The sequence below is a fragment of the Petaurus breviceps genome, unplaced genomic scaffold (assembly GCF_028583685.1).
Source record: "Petaurus breviceps papuanus isolate PSGF00001 unplaced genomic scaffold, PetGlider_PUasm1.0 138, whole genome shotgun sequence".
In the NCBI taxonomy this organism is placed as follows: Eukaryota; Metazoa; Chordata; class Mammalia; order Diprotodontia; family Petauridae; genus Petaurus; species Petaurus breviceps.
This window is the reverse complement of record NW_027185694.1, coordinates 22629526-22642756: the sequence shown is the minus strand read 5'-3', so window position 1 is coordinate 22642756 and position 13231 is coordinate 22629526. Positions and strand designations below refer to the sequence as shown.

The following is a 13231-nucleotide window of genomic DNA, read 5'->3' as shown; positions in this document are numbered from 1 at the left end:
AAAGGTCTTCAGTACAAGGGTGATCACTTTTCAGGGAGGTTAGAGAAGAAAGGAATTCTTGGTCAGGTATGGATTCAGCTAGATAGTTTTTCAGGCCTCTTCCAACTCTTAGATTCTTATAGGTACCAAAAACATTTGGTAGGCTAAAGACCCATGTCTAGAATATGCTTCCAGAAAATTATATCTTATTTAAAAAAAAAAAAGATTAGACAAAAGGGAGGACAGACCAGCATTATGTATTAAAAAGATACATTAATGTATATGATGAAGTCCCAGAACCAAAGAAGATATGCATGGTGGGAAACATTGGTAAGAAGATCCAGGAAGGCTTTAAACAAAAGCAATATTGTCACTGAAGTATACTGCAAATCACCTGAAGAATGTAATGGCAAGCACAGAAGTAGTTCACACCTTGTTTCAGCTATTGAATTAACACCCTGTTTTCAGTTCAAGTTTCTTTTGAGCCTTGTATCAAGTCTGTTAAGAAACAAAACATATGAACCCCACAACTTGTGAACCCTAGAACTCATGAACTCCTGCAACAGGAAGGGGAGGAGCTAATGATCACATATAAGGAGAATTTCCAGGCTAGAAACAGAACTGAGAAGAGGACTCTTTTTTTTTTCTTGAAGTTTTATTGTTATCTTTTGCTTTCACATCAGCCATTTTGGGATATGTTCTCTCCCCATCCTCTAATCAGAGACCCATCTCATGTAACTAAGAAAAGCAGTTAAGCAAAACCAATACAGCTACATCTTCTAACATTTTATGCAACATTCATACCCACAGTACCCTAATCTAAGGAAAGAAGACAAAGGCATTTATGGCTTGTTCTATTTCATTTTATAAGACCATGTTGTTTAAGCTATTTCTTATTTTGTGGGTTTTATATTTTATAGGGTAATCACATTTTTTGTTAAAAACTATAACATCTCAATTTGATTGAAACCCTGCAAATCCTTATCTGCACTCATTTAGCCACTGCTCTGCTTAGCTGCCTATCTCTTGTCTCTCTCTTCAGCAATTATAAGGCGAATACCCTTTCCTCGGGAAGAGAGATCCAAGGCTTATTACCTTTGCCAATAACAAAAATGTTGGAGAGCCTGGTGGCAAAACTATTGCCATTGGCATCTTTTACATGGACAACATCAAAAGAGTCAGGATGTTTCTCCCTGTTTGTGATCACACCAATTCGACCCAAATTAGCCCCACTGGTCACCATACATAGGTTACCAGTATCAAACTTGATAAAATCAGTGATCTTGCCAGCCTCTAAATCAATCTGAACTGTGTCATTCACTTTGATCAGAGGATCTGGGTAACAGATAGTACAGGCATCATGGGGTCACTAGATGGGGAATACCTTTTGTACCCACAAAAATTTTCCTCACTTTGCACAATTTATATTTAGCTTCCTCGGCTGTAATACAATGAACGGCAAAGTGTCCCTTTGTGTCATAAACCAGACGGAAATGTTCACCCGTCTTCCCAATGCTAATGACATCCATAAAGCCAGCTGGGTATGTAATATCAGTGCGGACCTTGCCATCAATCTTGATGAATCACTGCATGCAGATCTTCTTTACTTCATCTCCAGTCAGGGCATACTTCAGTCTGTTTCTCAGGAAGATGATGAGCGGGAGACACTCCCTCAGCTTGTGGGGACCTGTTGATGGTCTTGGAGCAAAAACTCCTGTTAATTTATCCAGCATCCAATGCTTTGGAGCTGCTACAAGCTTCAAATGCTTCTCAGGACCACGAGCCATGGTTACACTGAACCTGAGATAAAATGGGAACTTTACTTGGCTGTAGGATCAGAGGCTCCGTCTACTTATATGCTGTGTGTGTTTGGCCAAGTCATTGCACCCTTTCGGGCCTTAGTGTCTTTACCAGCAGCACAACCAGCCAGTCCCAAGGTTGCACGGAAAGAGTGACGAGGACTCTTGTGGTAGCAGAATTAAAGGAGAAAACTTGTGGTATCCCGGCACTGTTTGTCTGCTCTGTCTGTGTTGATGTTTGTTTGTGATACTTTGTACAGAAGCCCTGGGACCTTACTGGAAGCCCTGAAAGAGGATTTTCTGATTGCGTGTTTACAGAAGTACTGGAGGAGGGTTTTGGAGGTTGTGGGACTTTACTGATGATTTGTACTGACCTCTTGGACTTTGTTTGTGGGTCTGTGTTCATTTCTATGTTGATGATTTGTGTTGAGTTCTCAGACCTTGTTGGTGGGTCTGAGTTGATTTCATAGGCAGAGAGTGAATTGATGATGGTGCCAGCAATGTGTATGAATATTATTGTGGCTCTGTCAAGCTTTATCTTCCCAGAAACAGGAACTGTGAAGGACTTGAGGTGGGCTGGATACTGTGAACTTCAATATGGAACAGGAACTGGACAAGGAGCTATACAAGGAACTGGGAGATGCCTGCCTTTGCACCCAGGTGACAGTTGGAGCTGGGACCATGGAAGGTTAGGAACCATGAAAACTGAAAGCCAGCCTTGAGTCAATCTGAAAGAAGACTTTACTTGGATACTGTGTACTGACTGAGAAGATTATGATTTACTGTGACCACAGAACCTAGTTCTGTGGAGAACTGTGACTTTTGTACTTTGTGATTGAATTAAGGATTTTGTGATTGACTAAATGAATGTACTTAATGTTTAAATGTTTAAAACTATATGACCACTTTGGTGAAAACTATGTGGCCATTTTAGTGATAAGTTGTTGAGGTGGGACATGATAAATGCTGTATTTTGATTTTCTGTGATAAGTTGTAACATTCTGAATGCTGTACCTTAATTTTCTGCAAATGTTTTGCTCTGATTTGTTATTGAATAAATAGAGTTCACTATACTGTGTAATCAGAACCTTGAAAGCTGTTCACAGCAGCAGTCCCCTGGAAAGCTGCTCATGTGTAGCTTTACAGAGAGAAAGAAGAAATAAATGAAAAGCTTGGAAAATAAGAGTGTAAGCTGACAAAGAAGTGTGATATAGTAATTACAGATCTGGACATCTGCTAGAACTCTCTATTTCTGTTCAAAGCAGAGTAAAAAACTATTTCTTGAATTTCATCCTTCAAAAAGCAGAGAAACCAGCAAGGGCAAATTCTATTAAACATCTGAGTCTCAGGCAGAGTGTGACAAAAGAAAGAGCATGGGATCGGGAGTCAAATGACCTCAATTCAAAGCCTTGTTCTTGCCACCTCATTTGTTTTGCTAAACTGTACTTATTTGTTGTATAGAAATTGGGATTAAGTGGAGAAGGAAATCAATGGTATAAGACAGTGATTGACATATACATATACATATACATATATACACACATATATAAAGAAGAGATAATTAATCCTGGTGGGGTTTTTTAATGAAAGAAAGAATAGGAATACAATACCTTAGCATAATCTTCTTAAAATAGTATGATTATTTAGCTGCCACGAATAACTTCAAATCACTTGGTCCAGATGAATTACATCCTCAATACTAAAAGAATTGGCAGATGTGACTACTAAACACTGTCAGTGACCTCTGAAAGATCAAGAATGGAAGAAGCACCATAGGATTGAAAAAAGGGTAGAGTCATGATTTGATATAAAAAAGAGAGTAATAGAGTATGTGAACCATAGGCTGGTGAGGTTGACTTTTTATACCTAATAAACTTCTGTAACACATTTTTAAAAGGATGATTAATGAGCATCTAGAAGAGGAAGTGGTGAACACAAAGGGTCAGTGGGGCTTCATCTAGAACACGCTTTCCCTGACCAACTTTGCATCCTTTTTGGAAGATCAGGGGGACTTTGTAAATATTATTTTATATAGTCTAGCTTTATTTTGTCCTGGCCAGACCATGACAAATACTGTGTTCAATTTTTCAGGCTACATTTTAAGAAGGGCTATGCAGAGGAGGGCAATGAGGATGGTGAAAGAACTAGAGATCACGTCATGTGAGTGTCAACTGAATGAACTGGGGATGTTTAGCCTAGAGAAGGGAAAGCTTAGTTGGAGACATAATAGTGAAGGGCTATCATCATGGAGTAGCTGGGTGAGACTGAATATGGGTACAGGAAGAGGAATTTACAGAGGAAGATTTAAGCTTGATGGAAGGAAATGCATCCTAACTGAACTATCCAAAAGAGCATGGGCTTTGAGATATAATGGATTCCTCTTCATTAAAGGTCTCTGAAAGAAATCCATTAATCAACAAGTACTGATGAAGCCCACTCTGCAGCAGGCACTGTGGTAAGTGCCAGGGACACGGACATGGACACATGGATACGTGGACAGACACACACACACACACACACACCATGCCCTGGTTTATTTCCTTCTTAAGAAGGCTCTCTTGAACAATGTTTTTTAGATGGTGACTGGATTAGATGGCTAGACACCGCAGGCCCTTTCAACTCAGAAACCCTTTGATGTGAAAAATAAAGAGGTTGAACTAGATGATCTCTATAGTCCTTTTCAACTCTTAAATTCTAATTCTTACATTATGTCAAATTCACCTCAAACATCTCACTAATATCACTGTGAAATGTTGATTAATAAATCTGCTTTGTTTGTTTTTTCCAATATAGTAAAAGACATGATCACCATGAGGGAAATGAAATCTAAAATGGCAGAAAAATATTCCCAAGCAAATCACAGAATCATAGCAGCTCAGAACCAATCATGAAAAAGGAAAGGAAAATGAAAGGAGTATCTCAGTTTTCCCATTTTCTAAGAAAGGAATTCACCAATTTTAAAAATGGTTATAGCAGAAGACTCAAGTCAAGATTTTGCAGAGTTCTCTCCCGCTTTGCCCCTGGATTCCCTATGTCAACCTGAACAAATTGCCTAGTTTTCTTTTCCGCCATTTATATTTCCACATAACAAATATGTTTTCAATGAGGTATGGAGAGTACTTACTTAAGGGAACCTGAATGAAATGTACAATCCAACAAAATGGTCTTAGGGCAAGGATGTAGGTGTTGTAGAGAAGGTAAAAGAAGTACTTAAAATATGAAATGTATCTTCATGTAATTTTAAACCCACTATGGAAAACTGAGAAAATAATTGCTCATATTAAAATTCGTGTATCAGGGAACAGATTGTTTTAAGATAGCAGTGAATAACATGTGGTTATATAATCATGGTAAAAGAATGAACCACAATTCTTAAAAGGCAACAAAATAGAATATGAGCTATGCTGAACAATTATGAAACTGTAATGGGAATCAAAATTAAAGAAATGAAAAATCAGCCCCAAACTAGTCTAATAGAATACCAAAAGAACCTACAAAATATAAAGGCCAGTTTGATCTATAAAGTACTAAAACCACATAAGAAGTTATTAAATTTCCTTATGCAAATTTAAGAAAATAGGTTAGTTGGTACAAGTCTGTAATTGGCCTTAAATGAAAAAATTTAAAGAAAGTAGTGTTGATGAGACAAACCTACTCATTAAAAATCTGTTTTAGAATCTGTAAGAAGCAAAAGAAGTGAATGAAAAGATATCTAACAATCAAATGAAAAGCCTATAAAGCTACAAATTTTTTTTCCTTAGTTTTTCAGCCTTGTAACCACTGAAATTATTTTCAAGGACTTGCCTGTGCAATGCTTTTTTTATTTTGATGTGGTTTTACTTTTTATTGAGAAATCGGCATTTCATCATAAAGATGAAAGTGTCCTTGAATTTATTACTCAAACAAAGCAAAGGCTTTGTTTCTTTGTTTCAGGTTAATTCCACATACAGCTAAAACAAATTTGTTTCAGGCATGAGAAACTGGAGGTAAACATTTGTAGGGCTCAGTTGAGAATTAGGATGCCTACTGCTTGCCTGGTGTGACCAGGTCCCATACTAGCAATCCTCATCAAAGATATTACTGAACTCTCATAACCACAGCTAAAAATAGCTATTTTCCTTTATTATAAGGAATGAGGGAGAAAAAATATTTTTTAAGTGAATGACATATCATTAAAGCTATTAAGAGAGGTTTCAGTAGATCAATGAAGTTGTTTAAAAGTGCACAGAAGAGAACAGGAGGAAGTTTAGAGGAAAACATAACTGGGGCAGTTTTTGAAGTCAATATGAATTTAATATATGCTAAAAAAAAAGCTGTGTATTATAAGAATTGCATGGTTTCATATACAACACTGTTCTTTGTATTTGGAAATGTTCATGTTTGTTGGTTTGTCAAATTCAGAACAAAAAATAATTTAAGGGCTCTATTACAAAAAAGGGGAAATGAGGCAGCAAGCAAGTTTATACTTTCATCCACATTCATTCCTTCTCCCTTCCTCCTTCCCAAGTGAAACCCCATCTCTCCTTTAAAATTAAAGTCTTATGGGGTGGCGAGGTGGTGCAGTAAATAGAGCACCAGCCCTGGAGTCAGGAGGACCTGAGTTCAAATCCGGCCTCAGAAACTTAACACAAAAACTAGCCGTGTGACCTTGGGCAAGTCACTTAACCCCAATTGCCCTCCAAAAAGCAAAAAAATTTAAAATAAATTAAAAAAAATTAAATTAAAGCCTTACTCAGCTACTACCTCTGATCTGAAAAGTCTCCCTGGATGTTCCTCCCAAGTTTCCTCTTCCAAAGAATTTTTCCCTCCAGGCCTAACAGAGTTTGCTTCACACTTCTCTTATGCCTAGTAGCATTAGACTCGAAGTACCAAAACTTGTTTTAACTAAACTTTTCATATCCCCTAAGGCTTAGCACTGCTCAGCAGGCAATAGGCACTTAATGAATGTTTACTGCATTTTATTTCAAAAACTAATATTATTAATCATAAAATTCCAAAGTTAGAAGGAACCTCAAAGGTCATCTAGTTCAACCAAGACCAGAAACTGCATTAAGTAACCATTATGTACCTATTAGGAAGATATTTATTTATTTATTTTTAAAAGTGATTGGGGTTAAGTAACGTGCTCAAGGTTACACGGCCAGTTATTTCTGGGTGTGGTGCTAAGTATCTGAGCCTGGATTCGATGCCCAGGTCATTCCGACACTGGGGCCGGTGCTCTTACTCGCTGAGCCACCTGGCTGCCCTTGGAAGAGATTTATTTAAGAATCTATTAAATACCTTTATGTACCAGGCTTTGTGCTACCCTCTAGGAATAAAATGGCAAAAAACAAAAGTACTTTATCTCAAGGAGCTTACAAATCCAATAAGGGGAGATAAAACATGCTGAAGAATAAAATTAAAATTAAATCACAAAAAGTGCAAAAGATGGATTATTAGATCAAATGAAAAAAAATCACTTCTAGGTTAGGAAGAAGAGTAATCAGGAAAGGCTTCAGAGGTCCAACCCACATCTTCCAGGAATGAATCTGCTCTACAACTTACCTGAAAAGTTGTCTATAGTAATATAACCAATGTATATATTTATTTTCTTTAACTATGCTAAGGAGTTACAAGGAAGTGTTTTTGAGGGGCAAGGAGAAGGGGGGTAATTAAAGGCAAAGACATAACAATAGATATTTGTAAAGAAATAATAAGGGCATCAATGAAGCATTTTTTTAAATGCACAGAACAGAATGAGTTCAGAGGGTAACAGACAAAGTGAGATAGCTTTGGAACTAATGTTCCAAACGTATTATATACTTAGAAAAAAAGTTGACTTATAGCTATTTATGGTTTGATTACAATCCTCTTTTTGTTTTCTTCTTTGTAGAAAGAAAATTTTCATATTTATTGGTACTTGTCAAATTTAGAAGAGCTAAAAAATAAAAGACAAGGCAACAAGCATTTATTAAATACTTACTATATGCCAAGCACTGTGCAAACCACTTGGGGTCACAAATACAAGCAAAAAAAAAAAAAAGACAGTCTCTGCCTTCAAGGATCATAGAAAAGGGAAATGAAAATCAGTGAGATGAGGGAGAAGGTTAAAAGCACAGCCTCAGGAAGGGAATAAAGCCTAGCCAGTTAAAAACCCATCCCCAAAACGGAGACTTGGAAAGGGACTCACCAATGGAACAAGGTAGAGGGTTGTTCTATGATAAAAAGTCACAGAAACAACTTTGATAGACTGGGCTCCTCTCAGCAATGCAAGGTTATAAGACAACTCCAAAAGACTCACAATGGAAAGGGCTATCCACATCCAGAGAAAGAATTACTGAGTCTGAATGCAGATTGAAGCGAACGACTTGCTCTCTCTTTTGTGTTTTGTTTCGCTCCTTCTTTCTCATTGTTCACTTCATTAGTTATAATTCTTCTTTACAAACTGACTAATGTTTAATTCGAAGGTATTTGTAGAGCCCATATCAGATTGCATGCCACCATGGTGGGAGGGGGGAAGGAGAAGGAGGGGGAGAAAATTTGGAACTCAAGGAATTATGGAACTGAATGTTGTAACTAAAAGTAGATAAAAAAATTAATAAAATAAAAATTTTTTAAAAGTCACAGAAAACAATGAATGTTTCAGGGTGAGGAGTTCTAAGCACTTAAGGAAATTCCAGATTAAGATTGCATCTAGAGTGCATAGTCCACAAAGTCTGAAGCTTGAGCTGGAACAGCTTTTCTAAAAGTGGATCTCTACCTTCATCTTGAAAGTTTTAAGTGTTAAGAAATCAACTACCTTCTCTGGCAGATCACTCTATTTTTGGACAGTTCTAATTGTTACAAAGATTATTCCCTACATTTTGACCAGTCACTTAGAAAGATTAGTGGAAAAAATGCTGGATTTAGAGTCAGGAAGATCTGAGTTTGAATCCTGCCTCTAACACTAGTTGGTATGAAATCACTTAACCTTGGTGTGCCTCGATTTCTTCATCTATAAAATAGGGATAATAATTGTCCTGACCTCTCAGGGTTGTTGTGTTGTACCTGGCCCCATTCTTTCCCATCCCCCAATCAGCTCTCCCTCATGGAAATGAGCAGGCTACCAGGTTCAGCTCCACCCTCCCCCAACCTCAGCTCTCCCTCACAGAAGTGATCAGACTGCAGGGTTTAGCTCTGACCTTCCCCGGCCAGCTCTCCTTCCCAGAGGTGGGCAGGCTGCCGGGTCAGGGAGACTTGGCACTATTGGGACCAATCACTGATTTTAGCCTCTGCCAGTTCCTGCTTGCATAATATCTAACCCTTGGCCATGTGGCATCCCTTTAAAAGCTGAGGCTATACCTGAGATCTCTGCTGTACTGGCTGTACGATCTGGGATGGTATCTCATCAGCCCGCCATGTGTGGCCTGATCAGCCAACATGGTGTAAAACAAAGGGTCCAATTCTAAATTGTTACTTGGGTCTTGCTCATGTTTTCTGGGTACAACAGTTCCTAGGATCTAATGAGATAACATGTGCAAAGAGCTTTGTAAACCTTAAAGCAACATAAGAGCTGTCAACTATTAATATTATTAAAATTCAAATAGCTGGGGCAACTATGTGGCACAGTGAAGAGAGCACCACCCTTGGATTCAGGAGGACCTGAGTTCAAATCAGGCCTCAGACACTTAACACCTACTAGCTGTGTGACCTTGAGCAAATCACTTAACCCCAATTGTTCTGCATTCCGCCTCCAAAAAGAAAAAAAAATCCAAATAGCTTCTTTGATATTTACCAACTAAAAAAATCTAATAAGAGTACACATCTCAACTGAATATCCCATCAGTTCTTTCTGTATCTGAACTAAGTGAAATTTCCCAAACTAGGTCAAGTTATCCCCTATGTGCCACTCTAGGGAAGTACCCTTCCATCAACTTAAGTTACAGCTTTGTAACTCTATTCTTATCAGGATAATAAGATGGTTGGTGCATTTCCTGCCAAGATGGTCACCTGAATGGGAGGCAGGTCACCCAACTCCCACATACCTACTCTAGCAAAACCCTGAAGTTTGCACCAGCCTAAATAGTAATCAAGAAATTCAGTAAGAAATTACAGCAAGTGACGCTATCCCTGCACAAAAAATCTAGCAGGCCCCATACCAACAAAGTTAGCATCAAAAAAGAGCACCTCCCAGAATGCACTGAGAGTTTAAGTAACTTGCCCAGGGTCACTCAGTCATTATATTTCAGAAACTGGATCCAAACCCAATTATTCACATGTCAGCTGTCTTTCACAAGAACTAGGAAAAAAAAATTTGAATAGTCTTAAAATGTTGCAACCTTGGTCAATTAAAGCAGGTTGTTTTTTTATTAAGTGACATTCAGATTTTCATTTGTGGCTATTCCCCTTTTTGACTCAAATATCCTCTTGTTTTCTCTACTTGTTTAGTTTCAATTTGTCCTATTTCTAAGTAAAATCTTTTGACTTATCTGAAATGCTTAATTTATATTTTGGTTCCCACACCTAGTTTGTTGAATCATGAAGTCCTACTCTTCCTTCCTAAAAGCTAAATTGGGAATGTTAGTTGATGACATTAATTTCTTGGTAATCATCTATAGTAAAAATGTGTAGATAAGTGTCATCGTGGCATAGAAGAAAGACTGTCAGCCTTGGGGTCAGGATGACCTGAGTTCAGGTCCTACTGATGACATATTCTGGCTCTGACCCAAGGCAAGTAATTTAGTAAATCTCAGCACCAAAGGCAACCTGCTACAACTATAAAATGCAGAAATATTTGCCTGTCTGTCTTTGTTGGGGGATCCTTGGCACAAGGTGTTCCCAATGAAATCACAGGTTTGGATTTTGTAAAAAGTAGTTTCAATCTTTCAAACTATCCATCAACTCTAAGTTGCAGAGAAGGTACTAACCTTCACTGGCAGAGGAAGTTTCTTTAATTTGGGAGTTCCCTATATCAATGAAATCATCAGTCCAGTCCCATTTCCCGAAGCTTCTAACACTATTTAAGTAGGTAACAAATTCTATCAATGTCCTGTTGTATGTGAAAAAATGTTTTCCCCTCAGGGGATACCATCACCAAAAAAAAGCATTTCTAAAGTAGGACACTGGATTAGAAGCCAAAAGAATGGGTTCAAGTCCTTACTCTGTCATAAGCTAGCCATGTGACCTAGAAAAGTTATTTCCTTTGTATGGAACTCAGTTTTCCATCAGTAAAATGGGTGCAGGGGAGATTAAAGGAATAATTTCTAAGGTCTTAAACAATTCAAAAGTCTATGAAAACATTCATATGCCAAAGACCCTTCTTATGTTGTGTTGAAGACCTTATTTCTACTCCTCTGAGAGTATCAAAGTCCAAGGCAGCAAAAGTAATATAGATATACAAAGGCCCACCCCCATTCTGAACCCTCCACTTTTCTTTTTTTCTTTTATCTAAAGAGAAAAACTTCCCACATAACAAATGAATAATTATATTAGACATTTGGACAGATAATATCTATAACTGCCAGTACAAGACACTAGGATAGGGATAAATTTGTAGGTAACATTAAGCTGGGAGGGATAACTAATAATACATTGGATGACTGAGCTGGGATCTGAAAAAGATATCAAATGGCAACAGTGAGCCAAATCTATTAAGATGAAATTTAACAAGAATAAATTTTAAGTCATAATGTCAACTGTACAAGTACAGGAATGGAGAAGAACTGGCTAGACAAGTCACATGAAAAAGAGAAAAGAATTTTAGAAAACTAAGATCAATGAGTCAACAAAATAACATGGCTGTCAAAAAAAAAGCTAACATGATATTAGGCTACACTAATAGAAGTACAATGTCCAGAATGACTAAGATACTGATTATGTCATTCTGCCCCATTCAGTTATATCTTTCCAAAAATATGGGAAGGACATTAACAAACTTGTCCAAGCAAAATAGTGAGGGGGCTTGCAACAATATTATATGAGGTTCAGTTGAAAGAACTGGGGATTTTTAGCCTTGAGAAAAGAAATTTTAAGAAGACATGATTAAGGTCTTCAAATGTTGAAAATCTGTCAGAGAAAATAAAAATTATGCTTATTCTTCTTGACCCTAGAAGGCAAACCAGGACCAATAAGTAGAAATCATAAGGAAGTGGATGCTGGCACAATCATATTGTACCAAAATAAAGGCACTTACTAACAACTAAAACTGCATAAAAACATGGAATGATCCTTTACTAAGTAGTGAATTTCCCACTACTAGAGATCTTCATGTAGAGGATAAGTAAGCATTTATTATGGAGGCAACAGAGGGGAACAGGCCTCAATCCGGGGTAAAATTAGATGATCTCTAATGTCCCTTCTGACCCTAAAAGTCTGATTCTAAGCAAAGATTGCTAATCAAGATCTCAGTGTTTTTTCAGTAAATAAAAGCTCTTAAATCATTGAATAAAAAAAGATAGTATATAAGTAAATTATTACAAATAAAGTACCATAAAATTGAATGCTATTACAAAGAATTCTATGTAACAAAATTATGTTCATGTCTTGGCAAATGACCTCTAATAATGGTGCTTTGCCAATTTGGTTACAACAAATTCTCTACAGCAAATAAAACTATACCAAAAAAATCCTTCTAGTATCTCTTACCACCTTCTGGAAAAGAAGCCCTGGAGAGCACTCTGGAAGCACCCCAAGGGAAGGGAATCAAAGGCTGACCTACAGCAAAGTTCTCCAAAGCTCTGCTCTTACCCTTTAACTTTCTTTCAACAGGAAACATGTCCCACCAAGAAAAAGAAAGACTGACTACAGGGTCAGAGAATCAAGAATAACGCATGACCAGAAAAAAAAAATTGATACAACCTTACACTACTACAAAATATAATGTCTTGAACTAGAAAAATAACATGCATAATAATCATTAATCAAAGCACAGTGGGAGCACTGTATTCATTTCTGGGTACACAATTTTAAGATGGACATGGACAAACTGAGGCATGACCAGGATGGTGAGGAATAACAAAATCATGTTACACGAGGAATGGTAGATAGATGCTTAGTTGGTAAAGGTCAGTTAAAAAAGATGATAGTCTTTTTTAAAAAGAACAGTATCAGAATAATTAGTCATGTGAAAGGAATTTAACTTGTTCTAAATGGTTCCAGAAGGTGGAGTTAAGTATGACAAATGGGGAGAAGTTATAGGGAGGCTGATTTCAGTTTGATATAAACAATACGAACAATGATAGCTGTTTAACAATAGACAGGATTCCCTTATGAATTAGTGAGTTCTCTTCCATTGGAGATGTTGAAGAAAAAGAGAAATGATTAGCTCTCAGGGAATTACAGGATGGTAACGTAGAAAGAAGGCTGGATTTGAGAGCCAGGAAAGGTCCAGGTTCAAATTCTGGCTCTGACACTCATTAGCCATATGAGTTATATTATCACTTAACCTTCTGTAAGGGTTATGGGATTTAAAGATCTTCCATGCCCCGTTGGACTTG

The 13231-nt window shown here is 37.4% G+C and overlaps 1 protein-coding gene and 1 pseudogene across 2 annotated transcripts in view; both read right to left on the bottom strand.

The window, feature by feature from the left end:
* RAB11FIP3 (RAB11 family interacting protein 3) overlaps nucleotides 1-13231 on the bottom strand; it is a 172284-nt gene that overhangs the window by 131727 nt on the left and 27326 nt on the right. The window lies entirely within an intron of this gene.
* Nucleotides 616-1766, bottom strand: LOC138143730 (small ribosomal subunit protein eS4-like; annotated as a pseudogene).